Below are 21926 nucleotides of genomic sequence, written 5' to 3' on the forward strand. Positions count from 1 at the left end.
CATACACTATATACAAAATAGGGAGAGTGAACTCTAGAAGTTGGGAGAGGGAGTCTGAAAAGGCTTCCTGCTGAAGGGTGATCCATCCAAATTTAGTTTCATGTGTTCACTCTTCAATTAGGTTTTGCCAGGAACTAGGATCATTAGGGACGCTGAGACCTACATCGTTGTTCTCAGTGATAGACATCTGTAGTGCTAGGTCAGGAAACTTCTCACTAAGCCCCCCACCCCCCCACCCCTTCCCTTTTCCTCCCTGATATCCCAGGCTTTATAGCTCTTCTATCTCTGACTCTGGCTCTTATCAGTCTCCTTCATATTTGACTTCTTGGTCCAGGCTCCCCAACTTCTGGCAGTACTATCTCTTCCCTCCTGGCATTGATCTTCGCCCTTATCCAATCCCACAGAGGTTTCAAGTTTTCCTGTCTCATGGGATGTGGTGGGATAGCAGCTTATGGGCTGGGATAGCAGCGCCACTATCATTCATTCCTTGAACTTTGTTATCTGAAACTGTGGTGACTTAACTCCCTTCAAGCCATGGCCCCAATGTGTGGAAAATGAACTGCATGAGTTTTTTGGAAAGTTAAGGACTAGAGGGAATCTAATGTGCCCACACACTCGCTCTCACACTCACACATACACAATCACACACAAATGTACAGTGGATAGTTACCATCAAAGTCTGAAAGTCTTTGAATTCAGATCTCTACACATGCTATACTGGCTAAGTAATCCTGGACAAGTCACAGACAAATGTCTAAGCTTAGAAATTTAAAAATAATATTTTATTTTTTCCCCAATTACTTGTAAAGACAACTTTATCCATTTAAATTTTCTCCCTCCCTTCCTTACTTTTCCCCTCCCTGAAAAAGCAAGTGATTTGATTTAAGCCTAGACATTTTAAAGCAGGTGTTGACCTGTATTGGTGGAGGGAGTTTTCATACTAGGAGTTCCCTTCCCTTCCATTAACTCTCCATATTTTTAATAATAATTAAAATGAAGGTTGGTCAGAAGTCCACAGTCATGTGAAAGGTGGCTTGGATTTTTTCGGAAATTTTTAGTCTGTATTTGGCTGTTAAGTTTGATTTAGTTCTTAGGGAAAGTGGGGGGAGTTCAGTTACTCCCCAGTGCAAATGGGGAGTTTTGATGAACTTTACCTTCTTTTCTGTCTCTGAGGCTTGAAAAACAAAGTTTCCAGCCCCATTTTCTTTGTCATTAACTTTCTCATGTAATGACAGGTGGGTGCCACTGGTAGGGGTCCCTTTCTTTCTCAGAAGCAAGCTAAATAAGCAGCCTGTTCTCTGGGGATGCTTGACTTTCTTCTCTGCCCGTCCGGCCACTCACTTCATCCAGTCCTGTTTGGAAACCCCTCATGACTTTATTTAAGTCTTACCATCTTGGGATAACATCACATTTTTCAAACTAAGTTATTGTAAAGGTGACATGGTATAGTGAACAGGGTTTTAGAATTGGAGTGAGAAAGATTCCTCTGACACTAGCTGTGTGACCATGGGGAGATTGCCTAATCTCTGAGTGTAGGAGTGTCAATAAAAACTTCTTCTTACAGTGTGTGTGTGTATAATTTCAATTATTTGTATTATGCAATACAACAAACACTCATAAAGTGCCGGCTATATGTAGAACGCTGGTAGGTACAAATTTCTGATGAGATATGGCTCCTGCCTTCATGGAGCTTTTTTTTACAGTCTAGTAGGAGAATAAGACATGGACATACTTAACTATAATACGTAAAATTATAAGTGTATCAGAAGGACAAAATGAAATGCTGGGTGAAAAAAACAAGTGTTTTTCTTTTTGGACAGAATTTTAGATTTCCTTGGTGTAGGGAATTCCCAGCTGGGGAATTCTTTCTCCTTTGCAGACTCGATGCTGTCTGAAACTTAAAGACTTGGAGACTTCTGTAGAGTCATACAGCCTTGAATCCTGGTCTTACAGACTTGGAGGTCAACTCATTATCCATTACTCCAAGATGTCTCTCAAAAATAGTACCTAATGACAAAAACACAATCTGCCCAGATTTTAACTTGCAATTATTTAGGGAAAGAGCTGCGGTCAGAGGTCCTGGGTTCATATCCTGCTTCATCTCTTTACTACACTATTTGGTGGAAATATTGCTGAGCTCAGAATCGTAAGGCCTGAATTAGAATCCTGTCTGTGTACAAAAATACATGCCTCATTCTGAACATAAGAACAAATTTCTTCATGGCTACGTCAGTAGAGTGAATGTTAGTTACAGCAGGTTCTACCCAGCTGGAGATGCCTCAGAGCTGTAGCCAAGGATTGTATATTTGGTGACCAAAGACCAACCTGACTAAGTTTTGGGAGCTCTGTTAGCCAGAAAATTTGACACAAAATGATTTTTTAAAACACTTGTGAAGCCATCTGTTAAAACTTTAGAGGCTGTGATCTGAATCAAGGGAGGGGATCTACACTGGCAAAATAAAGATACTTGATCCTTGAAGTAGTGAAATAGGTATCAATTAAGTGTTTGTTTTGCTTGTTTAGAAGATGACTCAATAAAATGGACCAGCTCCAATTTGAGCAGATCTGGATGCTTTGTCCCCAGAGAATGGGGTCTGAATATGGTTCTGTTCCTGGGGTAGCTTAATTAAAGCTTTTCTTTAAAAATAGAGCCTAAGAGCACTTTGCCTTTAACCTTCTAAATAACCCCTTGGAGTTTATTAGTTCCCAAGTGTGCTGGAGGGGAAAGGGTTCTGGATATGGAGTCTGAGATTTGAAACCTGACTCTGTTTCTTTCCTGAGTTTATCTGTCTGACCCAGGGAAAAGCCCCTTCAGCCCTCTGGGTCTCAGCTTACTTTTCTGTAAAACAAAGGGAATGAGATTAAGGGATCTCCAAGATCCCTTCCAGCTCCAAATTCTATGAACATTTGGGTCTCAGTTTGCCCATCTGTAAAACAAAGGGAGTTAGACTGAGGGATCTCCAAGATTCCTTCCAGCTCCAAATTCTGTGAACATCTGAGTCTCAGTTTCCCCATCTGTAAAACAAAGGGAGCTGGATAGGATAATCTCCAGGGTCCTTTTTAGCTTTGAGTCCTTAGATGCTAAGCTTGACTTAGATCCTCCTCCCCCTTTTTAATAGACCATTTGAATGCAAGGTAGTTTCCCAGATGGTCTTTTCAGTCTTATTGGATGTTACCTTTCCTGCACTTTGGGATTGGCCAAACTGCCTTTTTTTTTTTTTTTTATAACACTCAGCACTTTATGTCCTACCTATGTCTCTTTGTACTGGCCACTCTCCAAGCCTGGAACTTGTTCTGCCCTCACCCCTGCCTGGGAGAATCCTTTTCTTCCCTCAAGATACAACTCAGGCAGCACCTTCTGCATCAGTGGTTCTTAATCTATTTTGTGTGCTGCACATCTTTAGCAATATGGGGAATTCTACGGCTATTCAGAATAATGTTTTTAAATTCAGAAAGTAAAATACATAGGATTTCAAAGGAAATGAATGATATTGAAATACAGTTATCAAAACATATAAATGTATGTATTTGTGTATATATGTGTACATGTACACAAACACGTGTATACAAATATGTCTATTTGTGTGCGTACATATACATATGTATATATACACATGCATATGTATATATTTAAAGGAGAGAGACCTAGGTGGCACAGTGGATAGAATCCTGGACCTGGAGTCAGGAAAACCTGGATTCAAATCCAGCTTCAAATATTTACTAGTTGTGTGACCCTGGGCAAGTCACTTAACTCTGCCTCAGTTTTCTCATCTATAAAATGAGCTGGAGAAGGAAATGACAAACCAATGAAGTATCTTTTCCAAGAAAACCCCAAGTGGGGTCATAAAGAGTAGGGATGTGCCTGAAAAGATTGGACATCAGCGTTCAAAGATCAAGGTCCCTTCCAGCTCCTAGCCCTTTGATCCCAGAGGCACTATGGAACAGGGGGAAGGGTGCTGGATTTGAGGTCAGAGGACCAGGTTCCAGTCCTGGTGACCTTGGGCAAGTCCCTTCCCTTCCATCTCTAGTACTATGTTCCTGCTCTTAATCTGTACTCCTATGACCCTTTCTACACTTAAAGGGCCAATCTTCCTAGGATTCTATGATCCTATTCCCCAACAGACTTTGCCTCTGTGTCCATCTGCATCTCTTTTCTTCAGCCTGGAGATGAATCCTGGTCCAGACACTGTGGAAGGGCAGAAGAGGTCCAGGGACCCTGAGTCACTGTAGAGACTTTGCCAGTCAAGCTGGCCAGGCCAGGGCTTGAGGAGCATTCTAATGAGACATGGGGGAGGTGAGGAGACTCAGAGAAATCCTTTCTTACTGACAGGTTTGATTCTCTTACAAGAAAGCTGACACCGGAGACTTGGAAGCTAGAGATGGGTCTGGAGAGACTAAATTTGCTGGTTCAGCTTCATTTACATTTCAATGAAGACCTGGTACCTACTCTTCTATGCAGAGGAGGCTTGTAACTTTCCCCCTTTGTTTGATATTCCAAGCCCCTGTGTACTCTGCCTTCAACTAGTACTTAGGCTTCCTCTGATATCTGGAGTTTATAGAGTGCTTTCAAGGGGTTTACAAAGTATTTCCCTCATTATAACCCGTGAGATTGGTAGTAGCTGTAAAAAGCCCTTAGAGAAAGCCCAAACTCAGGAAGGTTTTTATTGGAGAAGCTGCAAGGAAAGGGGAGAGCCTGGATGTCTTTGCATTGAGGGTTGGTGGGGAGGCAATTGGGGTTAAGTGACTTGCCCAGGGTCACACAGCTAGTAAATGTTTTGAGGCTGGATTTGAGCTTGGGTCTTCCTGACTCTAAGGCCAGTGCTCTATCTACTTCTCCATCAAGCTGCTGTGGAGCTATATTACCTCAGACAACTTAGTTCAACTCTCTAGAATTCAGTTCACCCACTGACTGCTGACCAATGACCAACTATGATCTCAGAAACTGTAGATGATCAATAATAATGATAGTACCACAAATCATAATTAGCCCTTATGTAGTGCTTTAAGGGTTGCAAATCCCTTTATATATTGTTTGATCGATACTACTTGTCTCCTGATGCAGATGCAGGAGGAAGCACATTTTTGGATGTGGACCCTGATTCAGAGTATATTTGTTGCATTGGGTTTTTGGTTTTTTAAGTTGGGGACAGGGTGAGAGGGAGAGAAAATAAATGTTTCTTAATTGAAAAAATGGAGGAAAATGAAGAGTTTGGACTTAGTGACCCCTAAGGTCTCTTCTACCTTCATACCCAATGAACCTGTGAGAGGAGCCCAGGTGGCTGTAAAAAGTCAGAGGTGGTTGTTCAGTCATTTCAGTTATATTTGACTCTTCATGTCCCCATTTAGTGTTTTCTTGGCAAAGATACTGGAGTGGTTTGACGTTTTCTTTTCTAGCTCATTTTCCAGATGAGGAAACTGAGACAAACAGAGTTAAGTGACTTGTTCAAGGTCATACAGTTAGTGTCAGAAGTTGGATTTGAAGTCGGGTCTTCAACATTCAAATCCTGACTCTGTCACTTACTAGTAGAGTTACCGTAGGTAAAGTTATTTAGCCCCTCTTGGTCTACCCTTTCCTCAACGGCTTGGACAAAAATACCTCTACATTCTCTTTCATTTTTAAATCCACAGTTCTTTGATCTTGTGCTATATTTCCTGCCTTGGGAGGGAGCTTAGATGTAACAAGGCTAAAAATGAGACAGCCTAAAGAAAGGGCAGAGGGATGAGGATAATGGACTTGGAATTAGGAAGACCTGGGTTCTGATTCACAACTGATCCCTGCTTTCCCTTCCCAGGGTTATGTTTTATCCTGGCACTTAATACTATACTCCACACACAGTAAGTGCTTAATAAACGCCCATCATGGATATCCAAAATACAAGGACCCTATGGACATGTATTGCTTACATTTTGGAGAATTGACTCTCCTGGTACTTTTAAGCCTTCTTGATTAGAAAGACAGTGGGGAATGGCTGTCGATAAAACAGCCTGGGAAAAAATTAAGAGTCTTCCTTGGCCTCTTGGTGGGGGAAGGGGCAGCCTAGCTAATGAGGCATGAAAGGGGGAGGGAGGGGAAGTTGTCCCGGAAAAGAGAAATCACTTTTAGGCCATCCCACCCATGACCAGAGGGTGAAGGTATCAGGCTTGCTGCTGAATGAAGAAGTCATGGTTAACATGGTGTATTTCAAAGGTTTCTTTGCCCAAGGGTATTGAGAGGTGATTGGTGTGCTGTGAAATGGTGTTGCCTGAATGTCTGGTGGCGGACAAAATCCTACCAGAGTGGGAGTTGGTAAAACAAACAAACAAACAAACCTAAGACACTGTCTGGTGTGTGGTTTTCCCCTCCCATCAACTCCAGAGTGCCAAGCAAAAGGAGCAGTCCATTAAAGAGTTGACAAAAAAAGGACCCCTGTGGGGCTAGCTTCCAGTGTGTTAGACGATGCTTGAAATTTTCCATGGGATTAGAGTATGGTTTGATGTAAAGAACCCTGAATTTGGAGTCAGTGGACTTGGATTCAAATGTTCAGCTCCTTGTGACAGAGAAAACAGGGGAAGTAGGATGAGGAGGGGGAGGGGGAAGGAGAGAGGGAGAGAAATCCTACAATGCTGTCCTCAAAAAGGTCTTGTAGACCTCTATGTAGTGAAAAGAACATTGGCTTGTCAGCAGACTTGGGTTTGAATCTAGGCATTCCAGGTAGATAAGAAACAACTTCCTAAATTTAGTATTGCTCCGTCCAACAAACCTTGATGCTTTGATCAGTTGATACATTTACGACCTGGGTGACCTTGGGCAAATCACTTAACCTCTGTCTGCCTCAGTTTCCTCACCTGTAAAATGAAGTGGTTGAATTAGATGTCTTCTAATGTTCCTCCTAGTTCCAAATCTATGGATCTCATCCTATCAGATAGAGATAAAATATTCCTCCTCCTCCACTCTATGTATTTTTTTAAATGGAAACATGCATTTTATTGATCAATTTTGTTTTGATAAATCATACATTCCCAGAATAGTCCTAATTGAATCCCCACAATGTACAATCCCTAGAAAGAGAATGGGATGGATAGTACATACAACCTTATTATGCTTTTGCAGTTTTCCTGTTGTGAAAAAAATAAGGATGGGCATGTACTTCATAGGCTACTAAAAATAGTGTTGAGTTTTTGATGTAGGTTCAATTACACCTCTGTAGCTCCCAACTTGGGAAAGTCTGTTTTCTTGGGCTGCAGTTTTCCCTTTTGCCAAAATGGGGGACAGGTTAAGATGATCTCCGAATCCAACTCTAAGCCTGAGACTTTCGGATCTGAGGTGTTATTTTGCTTTCTTTCTTTTTTAATAATATGTCTGCTTGCGTGACCCTGGGCACTTTCACTTCTCACTCTCTAAGAGACTCTAAATTACAGGGAAAGGCTAACCTGCATCAGTGAAGGGGTTTCCCCAAAGTGATATCCTATGCCAATGAAACACTTTGCAAAACAACGACTAAAAATGTATTTGACCGTGGTACAGGTGTTCTTTCATCTGTCTTCACCTTGTATTTCTTAAGATCATAGATTTAGTTAGGCATTCAACAAGTATTTAGGAAGCACTTACTATGTGCTTTGCCAAGTGCTGGGGTTGCAAATAAAGACTAGACAAGTCCCTGTCCTCAGGGAGTTTATTGTCGAAGGGGGGAGATTTAGGGCTGGAAGGGACCTTCAAAGGCATCACATCTCTTGCTTTGTGAATAAGGATGTTGAGCTCCAGAGGGGAAAGTGATTTGTCTGAGGTCACCAAGGTGACAGCTGGGTTTTAAACTGGCTTCTCTGGCTCCCAAACTAGTTCTTTCTACTAACCCATGCTGCCTAAAATCTGCTTTCTTCTAAAGACAAAAATTATCAACCCTGCCTTCAAGGAGCTTGTATATATCGGGAATTGTATTCTAAAATATGTAACGTAGGTGTTTGGTCCCCTGTTTCACAAGTGACTCCGTGTCCCCAAGTGTTACAGGATAAAGCAGGATGAAGGATAATCGAACCATATCTCATAACCTCTCCAGAGAACACCCTACTTTTCTCCCCCCTGGATTTCCCAGAGAGGAGGAGAGAGAAAAGAAAAAGATGAGAAGGGGAAGATCTAACATGCAATGATCCTGTATTTAAATTGTTGATATGTCAGAAATTTAGCTGGATATTTTTATGGGAACAGACTTTTGAAATGAATTCAACTTAAAGGTATTTATTAAGCATTCACATGTTTGAGGTGGTTGGGGTAAATTGGCAAAAGTAAAGCAAGTTCCTGTCCTTAAGGTGCTTACAGTCTACCTGGAGAGGGAGACAGAGAAGTACACAAATCAATATAGGAGCAAGTGAAGAGCGGTGGGAGATTAAGAAAAGATGTTGACAAATTTATGGAAAGAGAAAAGTTTATTTTTCAATGCGATTAGCAAGACACCAAGTGGTTTTATTTTAAATCAATCCCCTTTAGAAACATTATTGAAACTTCTCAATGAATCTCTTGTCCCTCTCAAATACAACTCTCTCTTGTAACGCAGAAGTCTATTTAAAGAAAACAAATCAAGATTTTGGTCATGCCTGACACTGTATGCCTCATTCCACACCTGTAGCTCTCCGGCCCTCTCCCAAGAGACAAGAGCTACAATCTGAAGCAACAATCGATCCAAGGTTTTTCTTTGGTTTGGGGTTGAGGTCATTTGATTTGACTCCATCGTGGTTGCTCATTCCATAAAAGCCCTTCTTTTGACTTTCTAACACTGCCTTGTATCTTGTGGGTCGTCCCAGGAAAGGGAGATTAGGATTGCAGGCTGCGATTTTTCACGCTGAATTTCTCGTTAGTCATCTACCGTTCTTTACTCTGCCAGGCTCCTGCAGAATTGGTAGCTGACGTTCATACAGAGGCCTTGTTGGTGGCCCCTGATGCCAGATTCAATTGAAATCTCATTGTACCTCTAGAAAGGAATCCTTTCTTCCAGCTGGATGGGGGTTCTGGGAAATTCTTAAACCTACTTGGGGCCACAACTCTGCTGCGGTGAGTATTTTCTAGATTCCCCTTCCCTGTGGTGGTTTAATGGAGAACAGGGCATCATTTTTTTTTCCTTTAAATAATTTTATTATCTTTTTGTTTTTATATCAACTGCATTTTCCCATGGATTTCTCCCCTTGGCTGCTCCCAGGCCGCCATCCTTTAAGATGAAGTATACAAAAGGAAAATAAATTGCAACAGTATTAACCAACATATTGAACAGGTCTGCCTATAAACAGTATTTTACTGCCATAGTCCATGAAAAATGGGGAGAGGGGTAGGACACAATTTTTATAGAGCTTTGTAGGAAAAACCTTTCAGGGCTAACCATCATAAAATCATAGATTTAGAACTGGGAGGGATCCCAGTTTTATCCAATATTTCATCCAATATTCTCATTTTACAGATGAGTAAGCTGAGGCACAGAGAAGGGAATTCTAAGGCCCTGGCATTGGGAAAACTGAAGTTCAAATCTAGCCTCAGACACTTACTAACTGTGGGACCCTGGCCAAATCACCTAACCACTGTTTGCCTCAGTTTCTTCATCTGTAAAATGGGGATTATAATAGTCCCCCCCCCCAACCCGGGTTATTGTGAAGATCAAATAAGTTCAGAATTGTGAAGTACTTAGTAGAGTTTCTGGCTCCTGGTAAGTGTTATGTTAGCTATTATTTTTTTATTATTAAATGAGTTATGTGGGATCACACAGCTAGTAAGTTTTTGAGGTGGTATTTGAACCCAAGTTCAGTGCTCTACCTGTTATACTATATGCCTCAAACAGATTTAAAGAACTGGGAGAAGTTGAGATAAGCTAGTTCTTTATTGTTTCTATTTCTGTTTTAAATTTTATGGTTAGCTGGCACATCCTAAGTGCCTAATAAATAATTTCTCTTTAACCTTTCATTTTTTCTATCACCTACATTTCTCAATATATTTCTTCCTTCTCCCCTGCCAAAGAGCTATCCCTTATAAGAAAGGCTTTTTATTTAAAAAAAGAGTAGGAAAAGATCAATAAAGCTAACTAACCTATAACCCAAGTCCAACCTTCAATACAATCTTTCACCCCCCTTCTCCCCTCGCCCCCCACCCCCCCACCGGCCCAATCTACCACTTCTGCAAGACGAGATGGAGAAGAGACTGCCTGCCTTCTTAGATCTCTACTTTGGGGTTTAACTTGGCTTTGTCCTTTATTCTCCCCCTACAGAGTACAGACTCGCTTTTACCCTTAGTAACAAGTCTAGCTATCATTTCTATAATACTTGAACTTGTTACCCAAGCTACTTAACGACAAACTACAATTCTTCTATCGCTTTCTAGGGCACTTAGAAAATAATTTACATGTGTTGGTGTTTCCAAAAAATGTTCTGCTGATGCTTTAAAAAAAATTCTTTTTCTTTTTGACCTTGCCCATGATTTTATCAGGATTGGAAGTTCCTGAGGAAATATTCTACTACTGTATAAGATTCTGTTTCTAGAGCTGGAAGGATCCTCGGAGGCTCTCTAAATCTAACCTTTTCATTTTACAGATGAGGAAACTGAGGCCCAGAGAGGTTAAGTGACTTGCCCAAGGTCACACAGCAGGGATCACAGATCTAGAGCCGGAAGAGACCACTTAGTCCTCTCATTTCATTATTTGCTATTTATCCTGCATATTATTTGCTTTGAAGGTATTTGTCTGCACCTTGTCTCCCTCCGTAGATTGTGAGGTCCTTGAAAGCAAGGACTGACTTTCGCTCCTTTCTGTATCCCTAGTGCTTAACACATCACCTGACCTGTAGTAGGTAATTAATAAACATTTATTGAATGATTTTACAGATAAGGAAAAGGAGACCCAGAGAGTAAGTGATTTGTCCAGAGACTGAACCACAGCAGCACGAGTAGAGAGGTGGATTCAGTGGCCTCTCGGGTCTAAGGCTATGATCCTATGACCTGGGTTTGAATCTACCCCACATTGTTATTAACTGTGGACAAGTCATTTCTCTCTGAACCTCAGTTTCCTCATTTGTAAAATCTGTAATAATAATCTCTACATCACAGGGTTGTTGTGAGACCCAAATGAGATAACCTCTATAAAGTACTTGGCAAGCCTTAAAGTGATTTATAAATGTTAGCTATTCTGGTTATTTATGTGGCTCATTTTTATTACCAATTTTGTCAGGGCCCGTGACTTGCAGCCAATGTACCCATTATAAGCTTCCTTTGAACAACTCCCAGGAAGGCAGTTACCCTCCCGGTACAAATTAATGCCTCTCTGTTTTAATTATAGCAAGCCAAGAGGAAACACCTTTTGCCCCCTCATCTAAAGTTTGCTTTCTTTAGAAGAGAATTGCACAGGCTAGTGGGAAAACCTGCCAAGAATTCCATTTCAGGGCCTTTTTTAAAGAGCAGCTGGATTTTTGTTCTTTATGGAGACTTTTTTTCCTGGGGAGGCTAACTAGATGAAAGTATTGGCCTTGCTTTTTGAAAAGCTGTTGACATATTTCAAGGGAGAATCAGACAGCCTTCTTCTCTCCCACTTGGTTATTCTCAGTTTGACTTCACTCTCCCTGGCCTTTCAGAGAAGTAACCCTGAAAAATCCATCATTATTCCTGCTGCATAACAATCACCATTATGAAGTTTGATTGTGCTCTGCTGTTTGGCATGGGTTACCTGGAAGAAATCTCTCCATTAAAAAAAAGGAAAAAAAAGCAAACCCTGTATTATGGAAATGAAGAGTTCTATCTCACATATTTTATACTCAGAAAAACTTTGCATAATAAGACTGGGGCAAATCAACATTTGAAGTCAACTTCAATGAGCAAGGGCAGGGAAAAAAATCAGAGATAGAATGAACCCTTAAGACACCAGTCCCTGGGAGCCCACTGGACCGTACAGCTTCCTGTCTTTATGACTAATTCTTGTTAACTAGGTGCTGTGTTCACTTGTTTATATATAACTGACAAAGTATGAGTTTGGTCAGTTTCCCCCCTAAATTTTAGGGCTTATGGACCAGACTCTCGTTATCTTAGCCTAGTTAGAGTTTTTGGGAAATGTGGGCTGAAGGAAACAGAAATATATAGGTACTGTTGTTAAGTTCTGTTTCTGAGGGGAGTTTCTGCTAGAGACGTTTCTGCAAGCATTTGACAGGAACTCTCTTTCTGGTACAGAGACTTGATATTCTTTTGCTTTCCTGTGAAAATTCTAGAAGTAGATTTGTATGTCTTTATGTATACATGGTTTTCACTTTTAAAGAGCCAGAGAGAATTGGGTGCCATTGTTGGGATTAAGCAGTTGACTCAGATAGGAAGCATGCCCATGTTACCAGGGTTACCTTTCCTTAAGCAAGAGATACTACTCTCCATTCCCTTAGCAATTATGTGTGAATAACAAGGTTGTAAATGAATCCAAATTTTCATTGACTTATTTAATAGATAATACTGATCTATGGTTTTATGGTGTGAGAACTCACTTCACTATAGCAGAGCAGATTACAAGAGGCAGAAGACACCATAATCTTTCTGTAAATTAATAACTGAATGTTAAGAAGTTGCTAAATTCAGCTGAGGACTGATGGATCAAACCTGACCCTGGAAATGGACAGGAAAAATGTCAAGAATTGACCTGTGAGAAGAATTTTGTTGGTGTGTGTGTGTGTGTGTGTGTGTGTGTGTGTGTGTGTGTGTGTGTGTGTGTGTGTGCGCGCGCGCGCGTGTGTATGTAAAAGGCTCATTAGAGACTCTGGTCTTCACTTGCGTCAGCAGCTCAGGAAAGCACATGTCATCAGCCTTGAGCCTGTGATATGTGATCTGTCCCCTTTATTGTCCACAGTGTGTGCATACGGCATTCCTTAGAAACGTGTGAGTTAGAAATAAACAAAATTGGACCTGTTCTGAAATCTTGACGCTGGGTTTCCTTGGCTTATTAAGGAAATTCCATTTTTGCCTTTTCCTTGCCTTAGTCTTTTCTCCCCAGCTGCACTACATCCAATACCATGTCGCTGTTGTTAGTGCTTTTTAAGGAAGTTAATATTTACTTGTAAGTACCAATACCCTGCTGTACGACCAGCTGAAAATCGAGAAGAGGAAATGCAACGTGATGAGGAGTATGAAATTTTGCTCACTCAGGGGCAAGTTTCCCCCCATCTCTGGTATTTCCAGTGCTTCCTGAAGTTTCTCTGAGTTTTTGGATCCTTCATATGGTTTAGCCCTGGTGACGTTGGAAGGAAAGGGAAGAGATGACCGCTTAAATGTCTTTAGAACTCTGATATATGCCATGACCAGAAATGATTCAAGGGGACTGAAGATGGATTGGGCTACCCACCTCCTACTAGAGATATTAGGAGCTCGGGATCAACCTGTCAATCAGTAATCATTTATCAAGAGCCTACTATGTGCTGGACACTGTGCTAAGAGCTGGTGATCCAAAGAAAGGATGCAGAATGAGATTTCTGGACAAAGGCCAATGTGAAATTTGTTTTGCTTGAGCATGCCTATTTGTTAAGACTGTTTTAAAAAATTGTTTTGAGGGAGAGAGAAAATAAATGCTTATCAATTGGACAAAATAAAGATTGAAGGACATTTTTAAGAATTTTAAAATTTTAAAATGGAGGAAGATGACAAGTTCCAACAGGAACGTGAGAATTTTTCCCCAGATGCAGAAAGACTCAGGAGGAGCATGTGACGACTTTGTGATGGCATCTTGAGCGTGTGATGACCCGGTGGTGTGTGCCCTAAAACAAGAAAGAAGTGCAGTTTAGTTGTCCCTACTCAGCTAGGAGTGAGAGTTAGGAAGGATCAATGAAAATCGGGAAATTTTCTCAGTAGCCTTAATGGAACCCATTTGTGGGTTAGACCTGCCTTGTTGTAGCAATAGGACCTTAAACTCTCTCAGCAGAATGTAGTTGGCCTTGATTCTCTCAGTAAGAACTGGGAGGCATTAACAGCAGATCAAGTGAATCTTCTGGGGTGGGAGGACAGGGGAAAGGGAAAGATGATAGCTGGATTAGATCTGATATAGGAAAATTCTTGCGTAAAGTGTAGAGTTAAAATCTTCATACCATAGATGTTTTTTAAAAGAACTAGATGAGACCCTAGAGATCAACTAATTCAACTTTCTCATTTTATAAATGAATAAACTGAGACCCAGAGATAAGAGATATGCATAAGGTCACCTAGCTAATTAGTAGCAATGTTCAGATTTCTTGACTCCCAAGCCAATATTGTTTCTACTTCACCATGATGATACTTCCTCCTCTGCCCTCAAACCAAACCACCAAATGTCTTTGAGTAATTTTAAAAGGACCCATTAAATGACTGAGTCAGCCTGGACATGATGCTGCACACTGTAATCTAGTTACTGCATTGGCCAAGACTGGTGGATTTCTTGAGCCTGGGAGTTCTGAGCTTCTGTGAGTTAAGCAGATTGAATGTTGGAATGAAGGTTTCTCCCCATCTGACATTTTTGTCTTACTGTACTGTGTTCTCAAGACCCTCCAAAGTCGTGATATTTACAATGTAAGGACCTAACTTGGACATTATTATTCTAATGTCCCTCCCAGGCTCTGACATCCTATTTCCCAACGTTCTGCATCCACCCTGATGTTCCAGTTGTTAAGGTGCTTTGCAGCTCTGACATTCTCCATTCTATGGTTCTCTCCATCTCTTGACATTGTGTCCTAACATCCTATGTTCTAAGATCCCTTCCAGTTTTCACATTCTCTCTTCCAAGGCCCCATCTAGCTTTATCATCTTCTGTTCTAATGTCCCTCGAAGTTCTGACATTCTATGTTCTAACATTCTGTGTACTAGTTTCACCCAACATTATAGTTTTTGAAGATGCTTTTCAGCTCTGACATTCTCTATTCTAAAGTTCCACCCAACCCTGATCTCATCCACCTCTGGCATCCTCTGAATCTGTTAAGTCTAAGCCTTTAGTCTTCTGGAACCCTGTGATGTAATCCCACCTTTGGAAAGGGTTTGTATGAACCCCAGACTCTGTTTTTCTGTGAGCTGCCTCCAAAGAGTCCCCCAGGCACCCTACATGCAAGTATAGACAGTGAAACCAGGCAAATTGAACTACCCTGTCTGGCAACCTTCCTGTCAAAGCTGATAAAGAGACAGAGAGATGTCTTTGCTTGCCAGTCAGTGTTGACTTGTAGAAAATTTGTTTCTAGAGATATTTACCCACCCACAGTGATCTCTCATTCTGACGAGCTGGTATAGATTCTCTGAGAGTAGCCAAGAAGAAACCAAGAATGTGGTGAAAGAGAGTACAAGTAAAGAAAGTCAACCTCTTTTCAAAATTCTTGCATCAAAGATTATTAGATGAAGACTTATTATGTGCCCACTGTATACATGGTACAAACTCTGTGCCGCTCTTAAGAATCATAATCATTAACAGATGATATTTATATAATGTTTTAAAGTTTGCAAAGTGTTTTATGGATATCCTCACATCTAAAAAAGTAGAACCTTTGCTTACTCTGAAATATCCTGTTTAGTTTCCTAAACCCAGTGGCCAAGAACCTTAATCTTATATGCAAATAAAATGTAAGTCCTTAGTTAAATGTCAAACAGTCAACTTATTGTTTTTTAAGGCTTTATTCTATCTTTAGCAAATAAAAATCAGAGTTTTCATTGCTTGTAAATGTTTGACATAGATATTGTAAAGAGCAAGTTTTAAAAAAGTGAACCTGTGTGATATAGAAACTCTACTCATACGGTTTGGTCAGTCATTCAGAGCGTTGGGGTTTAAAGGATTGTCTAGGGGAAATGAGAGGTTAAGGATTTTGCCTGGGGTCACACATTCAGGCTTCATTGAGTTTGTCAGACTGTATTCCTATTCCAAGACAAGGGAGGAAAGGAAATAAGCATTTATATGACATCTAATGTATACCAGACTGTGCTAAGCACTTTAAAAATATCATTTTATTTGATTCTCGAAACAACCTTGGGAAGTAGGTGCTATTATTATCATATCCATTTTACAGTCAAGGAACCTGAGGTTAAGTGCCTTGCCCAGGGTCACACAGCTAGTAAGTTTCTGAGGCTAGACATGAACTCAGGTCTGCCTGATTCTAGACCCAGTGATCTATCCACCTAGCTGCTAGCAGTGAGTTCTAAATGGACTCTCTGTCCGCTGAGCCTTCCCCCTACTTTTTGGTGGTTATTTGCAGAAATAATGTGAATTTCACAACAAAGAGAAAATAGATGTTTGTTCAGCATTTTTTACTGTGAAAAAGCCTTCTTTAAGTCTTCGGGGATGGAATACTAGATGCCTACTCCCAGAGAGCTTATTATTTGAAGGGAGTTAAATGAGGGATAGAAATAACTAGATATTGTGATGCTTACTGCCTGTGTGGTCATAGTAACTCACCTGATTGCTCTAGCCTTGGTTTCCCCATATATAAAATGAGGGGGTGGATTAGGTGCCTCTGTATTTCCTTCCATCTCGAACAGATCTGTGCTACACACCAAGAAACGGCTATGAGAACGGCCATTTCTCTTTCTTGGTGCAGCAACAATAATCTGATAAATTCCACCATTGTTGTTGGAAAGGGTATGTCGTTACTGCCCTGTGGGTCCACTTACTATTCCAATAACTGCCTAGACTTTCCCTATACACAGTTTTCTTCCCTGGCCACCAATTCTTTATATGTGTTATATCCCTCCAGGAGAATGTAAAGTCCTCCTTGTGGGCAGGAGCGGCTTCCTTCTTCTGTTTGTATTCCTGACCCCCTAACACATAGTAGGTGCTTCATAAATCCTTGTTGATGGGTTGCTCAGCTTCCTTAGTAAAATAATGGGGCAGTACTAGAAATTCTCAAGATTCTTCTAGTACAAATGGTCTCTCCATCTGTATTTTGCTGGGGTAGGGAAGCAGAGATGGCTGCAGAGAGCCCCCCAGCAGCTGACCTGGGCCTCATTGGGGTGGCTACCGTGACTTCTCCTTTTGAAGTTTCTCCCAGCAGGGGTTGGGGTTCGCCCCTTGAGGTGTTAATGGATTTCTTGCCGAGCCTTTCTTTGTGAGGGTAGCTTAGAGAAGGGGGCTTGACTGGCTGGAAGGGGAAGAGAGGGCCTCTCCTTCAGTCTGGAAAGAATTGAATCTGGGGCCATTTGGTTACATATTTTGTTTTTATTTTACTTGTCAAGGTATCTCTGACCCCCACCCCCACTCCTGTTTCCACCTCCCATTACAGGCTATGTTCACTAAGGATAGAGTTTGGGGTACCCTGTAGATATTTGTGGTAAGGGCCACTGGTTCCAATTAGAAAAACGTGTCATGAGCATATAAAGCAGATACATCAAAACTGGCCCTCAGAGGACATGATTCATTTGATTTGTAAATCAAGGAAATTTGGCTATTGTGAGAAGAAGAAAACTAGTATTCAGCCTCCCAGAAGAGTATTTGGGTCATAGATTTAGAGCAAGAAGAAACTTTAAGCATCTAGTCCTTTTTTCTTCTCCTTTATTTTACAGATGGGGAAACAGAAGCCAAGAGGTTAAGTAGCTTGTCCACGGTCATGTGGACAGTCAGTCAATAGCAAAACCTGGTCTTATATCTTCAAATCCAGTGTCCCCTCCCCCTGTAACTAATGTGTAAGATGGGACCCCTGTGCTTAAGTTTCAGAAGACAGGATAACTGCAAAAATTGATAGGTCCCAAGAGTGAGAAAAGGAAACTTCATGAAGAATTAGAACAACAGAAGGATTAAAACTTGTATAACTAAAACCATCCAGCATAAGCTTTGAAGGTTGTATTTCTACAAAAAAGGCTGAGCCTGTGTGTGTGTGTGTGTGTGTGTGTATGTATGTGTGTGATGGGTAAAAGAACACTGTTCTCTGCTCTGGCTAGATCACATTTAAGTTTTGTGTTCATTTTCTTGTGTTTTAGGAGGATCATTAACAAACTGAAGTGTGTCCAAAGTGTGACAACTAGAACAAGAAATGATACCCAATAAGAATCAGTTGAAGGAACAAGGAATGTTTAAACCTGGAGAAGCAAAGACTGGAATGGGGTGGAGAGTGGGCAGACTTTTGATTCCTCACATTTAAAGTTCTCTCCATCTTGCTCCCACCTACATTTCTAGGGTTGATTCATATCTCTCCTCTTTTCTCCATTCAGTGCAGACTTCTTGGATTCCTTTACAGGCAGTTCCATCTTGTATCTCTGTGCCTTTGTACAAGTGATTGATTTCCTCATATCTGGAATTTATACCTCCCCACCTCTACCTGTTAGAATCCCTTAGCTTCCTTCAAAACACACCTCAGGTGCTGCCTTCTAGATGAGACTGTGCGTAGTCTCCCCAGTGGTTAATGCTCCCTCTCTTTTGAAATTATTCTGTATAGATATTTATCTGTGAACATGTTTTGTCTTCCAATAGAATGTAAGTTCCTTGTGGGAAATGAACTGTTTTGCCTTTGTATCCTTAGCTCCTAGCCCACTGCCATGTACCTAGTACACAGTTAATAAATGCTTAAAAAAAAAAAAAAAGTGAAGTGCTAGACATGGTTTTAAACTTTGGGGATACAGAGAAAGGCAAAACAAAAACCATATAAAACCAGAGAAAGTCCCTGCTTCCAAGGAGCTCACAGATTAATGGGAGAGATAATGTGCACATAACACATACAGACAAGGCATACATTGATCGGATATATTGGTGGTAATTTCAGAGAGAAGGCACTAAGATTATGGAGAACTGGGGAAGGCTTCTTGGAGAAGCTATAACTTGAAGGAAGGTGAGACATGGAGGAAGCTAGGAGGTGGAGATGAGGAGGAAGAGGGTCTACTTGTTCTCCTTGGCTAAGAAGGGCAAGACTAGGGAGGTGAATTGTAGTTTAAAAATAATAATACTAAAAGCTTCTGAGCAATTAGAGGACGCAAAGAACCCCAGCTCTTGATTCAGGGGGATCTGGGTTCAAATTCACATTTTCCTTATTTCCTGGTTAATCTTGGTTGAGGAGCTTATGTTCCCCTGGATCACTGTTACCTTCTTCTGTGTCTGTCTGTCTGTCTTTTTCTGTTTCCCCTTCTTTCCTTCCCTCTCCCCCAGCTGCTTTCTGTTTCTCTCTCCCTTTCTCTCTCACTCTCTCTCCCACTTATTCTTCCCCTGTCTCTTTCTCTGTGTTTGTCTAGGTTTGTCTCTCTTTGTTTTACTTGTTTTTGATGGTCTCATTCTCAGTGTCTCTGCATCTCTTTTCTCCAAACATGATTCAGTGGTGATGATGGTGGTATAAAAAAAAGTAGAATGGGTCATTTTATGAGGTATTGAATTCCTGGTCATTATTTAAGCAGAGACTTCTTGACTACTTGTCAGGGGATGTTCTAGGAAGGTATCAGGATTTTGGTATGAGCCATACTAGCTCATCTGAGGCTCCTTCAGATGCCAAGACTCTGTGAATCTGTACAAGTAAAGAGCTCATTCAGTGGTGACTGGTGACTGCTGACGGGGCCACTGAAGGGAGTGTGAGTTATGATGTTTTCAACTACTTGGCAGCAGACCATGTAAAAGTGAAAACTTATGTCAGAATGGAATTGAGTCCATCGATCAGCGAGCTTTAAAATATAAAACTGGGTCGAATGCCCTTCTCATTTAGTTGGCTGGTTAGGATGGTAGTCCGAAGGAAGTCATTTCCAGTCAGTCCTCGTTTGGGCCACTGATATAGTCCAATCACTTAACCTTTCAGAGGGTCCTTTCCTCTTTCATTTTCCAGCACCTGACTATAATCTCCTACTTATTTCTCTTTGAGTGAGTCACCAAGTTCCTGTTGGATTTCTGCTGCCATTGAGACCACCAAGGTCATGTGTACATTTGATTGCTACCCTAGCCAGCTAGCTTCCTTCGGAAGAAGGCCACCCACTTACTTGGTCTCTGTGCTTTAAAACTTAAAGGATTTCTCCTTTCATGTCTCCTTCCCTCCCCTCTCTCCTCTGCTCCCTCCTCCCTCCCTGTTTCTCTCTCATTTTCTCCGTGCCTCTGCTTATCTCTCTCCCCATCTTTCGCTCTCTTTTTCCTCTCCCTGGCAAAGAGAGCTCCCAATGAGAAATCTGCCAATTCAGATCTAGTAACAGCACTGTAGCTTAGTCCTGAGCTCTGCCTGGGGGCACTAAGAGGTTCATGGCACGGGTTACACAGCCAGGCTGTCTCAGAGGCTGGATCTCTGTCTTCTAGGACACACAGCCTCTCAACCTTTTAAAGACACATGAAAACAAATAGATAAGGGAATTCTTTCTCAAGTCTCATTAGAAATGGAACAGTTATACTCTCATATTCTGCTGTCCTCAGAGTGGTTTGATCTTTGAATATATTAAAGATATCCCCTACCAATTAGAGAAGTCCTGATACTGTGATGCCCTGCTCTGGTGGGTCTGGGACCATTGCAAGGGCTTCTGCACTGCCCCCCTCTCCCAGTGACCTTTCATCTCACTTAGAGTGCCCAGTTCCCAGTAAGTCTTCAATAAATGACTTGTTGACTGACTGATTTCAGAGCTGCCCTTTCTCAGGGGGTCAGTACTATCTCCCTCAAAGGAAATGGCATTGGTAAAGTACTTTGCAAACTATAAAGGGCTGCCTAAATGTCATCAAAGGATGAAGATGATGATGATTGCTGCTATTGTTATTAACTTGTGCATTCCTTAAAGACAGTGACTATTTTTTGTCTTTCTTTATATACGTTGTGATTGTTCAGTCAATTCAATCACATCTTACTCTTTGTGACTCCTTTTGGGGTTTTCTTGTCGAAGATGCCAGAATAGTTTCCCATTTCCTTCTCCAGCAGATTAAGGTAAACAGAGGTTAAGTGACTTGTCTAGGTTCACACAGCCTAGTATCTGAGTCTGGATTTGAACTCAGGTCTTCCTGACTCCAGACCCAGCTCTCTCTCCACTGAGCCATCTAGCAGTCCCTCTTTATATTCTACCACTTGGCATACAGTAAGCACTTGATAAATACCTGTTAACTGACTAGTTACCCAGGGAAGCCTATCCCAGTGTTCCCCTAATGCTGTAGACAGTGCTTTTGGAGTATGCCAGAGGAGGAGAAGGTAAAGCCCATGACCCAGAGAACTGCTGAGAGAGCTTGTTGGCATTCTGGAGATGAGGGCGCTTGTTGGCAGAGTATTCAGAGCTCCTCCGGTGAAGGGCATTACATAAGCCCGGATTATTATTAGACTAACTCTGCAGAGACAGCTGATGCTTGGTTCATATGACATGTTGCTTGATTTTATGAAATACTGGAGACGTTAGATTTTTAGTCATTTCAAAAGGCAACAAGGGGAAGGGGGGAGAGTTAGTTTTAGATCTCATTGATATGCAAATATAAACAGGATTATACTGGGGCCAGGCAAAGTCTCACAAAACCTCAGACTTAGACAACTGTATGAGTGGGTGCGGATGGGAGGGGAGGAGGAGGAATGAGAATAAGGTTACAGCAAAAATTGGGACTGGGAGCAAATAAGAATGTTAATGAAACACAACAAAGGCAGCAGGGGAGGGGTGGGGGGGGGTGGGTTGGGGATGGGGGTAGGGGCTAGTAGATGGAGTGGGTTGAAGTCAGAAAGACCTGAATTTGAATTCTGGCTCCGACACTTAGTAGTTGTGTGACCGGGGTAAAGGAACTTACCACTATATCTTTTGGCAACTCAATTCAACAAGCAGTTATTAAACTCCTACTGGGTGCCAGGGGTTGTGCTAGCCCTTGAGAATAAAGAGAGGAGGAAGCAGTTAGAAAGAGGACTGACTTTTTAGGGTCAGTGGTTGTTATTGTTCAGTTGTGCCTGACTCTTATGTGATCCCATTTTTTTGGCAAAGATACTGTAATGGTTTGTTCATTTTACAGATGAGGAAACTGAGGCAGAGTTAAGTGACTTGCCCAGGGTCACACAGATGGTAATCATCTGAGGCTAGATTTGAAGTCAAGATCATTGTATTTTGT

General features: G+C 41.4%; 1 protein-coding gene across 5 annotated transcripts in view; it reads left to right on the top strand.

Moving 5' to 3' along the window:
- CHST11 (carbohydrate sulfotransferase 11) overlaps positions 1 to 21926 on the top strand; it is a 398541-nt gene that overhangs the window by 129898 nt on the left and 246717 nt on the right. The window contains exon 2 of one of the 5 annotated variants that reach the window (XM_072655794.1): positions 8856 to 9022. The exons of the other annotated variants lie outside the window; for them this stretch is intronic. The gene's annotated coding sequence lies outside the window, so the exon portion shown is untranslated. The remainder of the gene's footprint in view (positions 1 to 8855; positions 9023 to 21926) is intronic. 5 annotated transcript variants of the gene reach the window in all.

Source organism: Notamacropus eugenii, chromosome 3 (genome assembly GCF_028372415.1).
Source record: "Notamacropus eugenii isolate mMacEug1 chromosome 3, mMacEug1.pri_v2, whole genome shotgun sequence".
Classification (NCBI taxonomy): Eukaryota; Metazoa; Chordata; class Mammalia; order Diprotodontia; family Macropodidae; genus Notamacropus; species Notamacropus eugenii.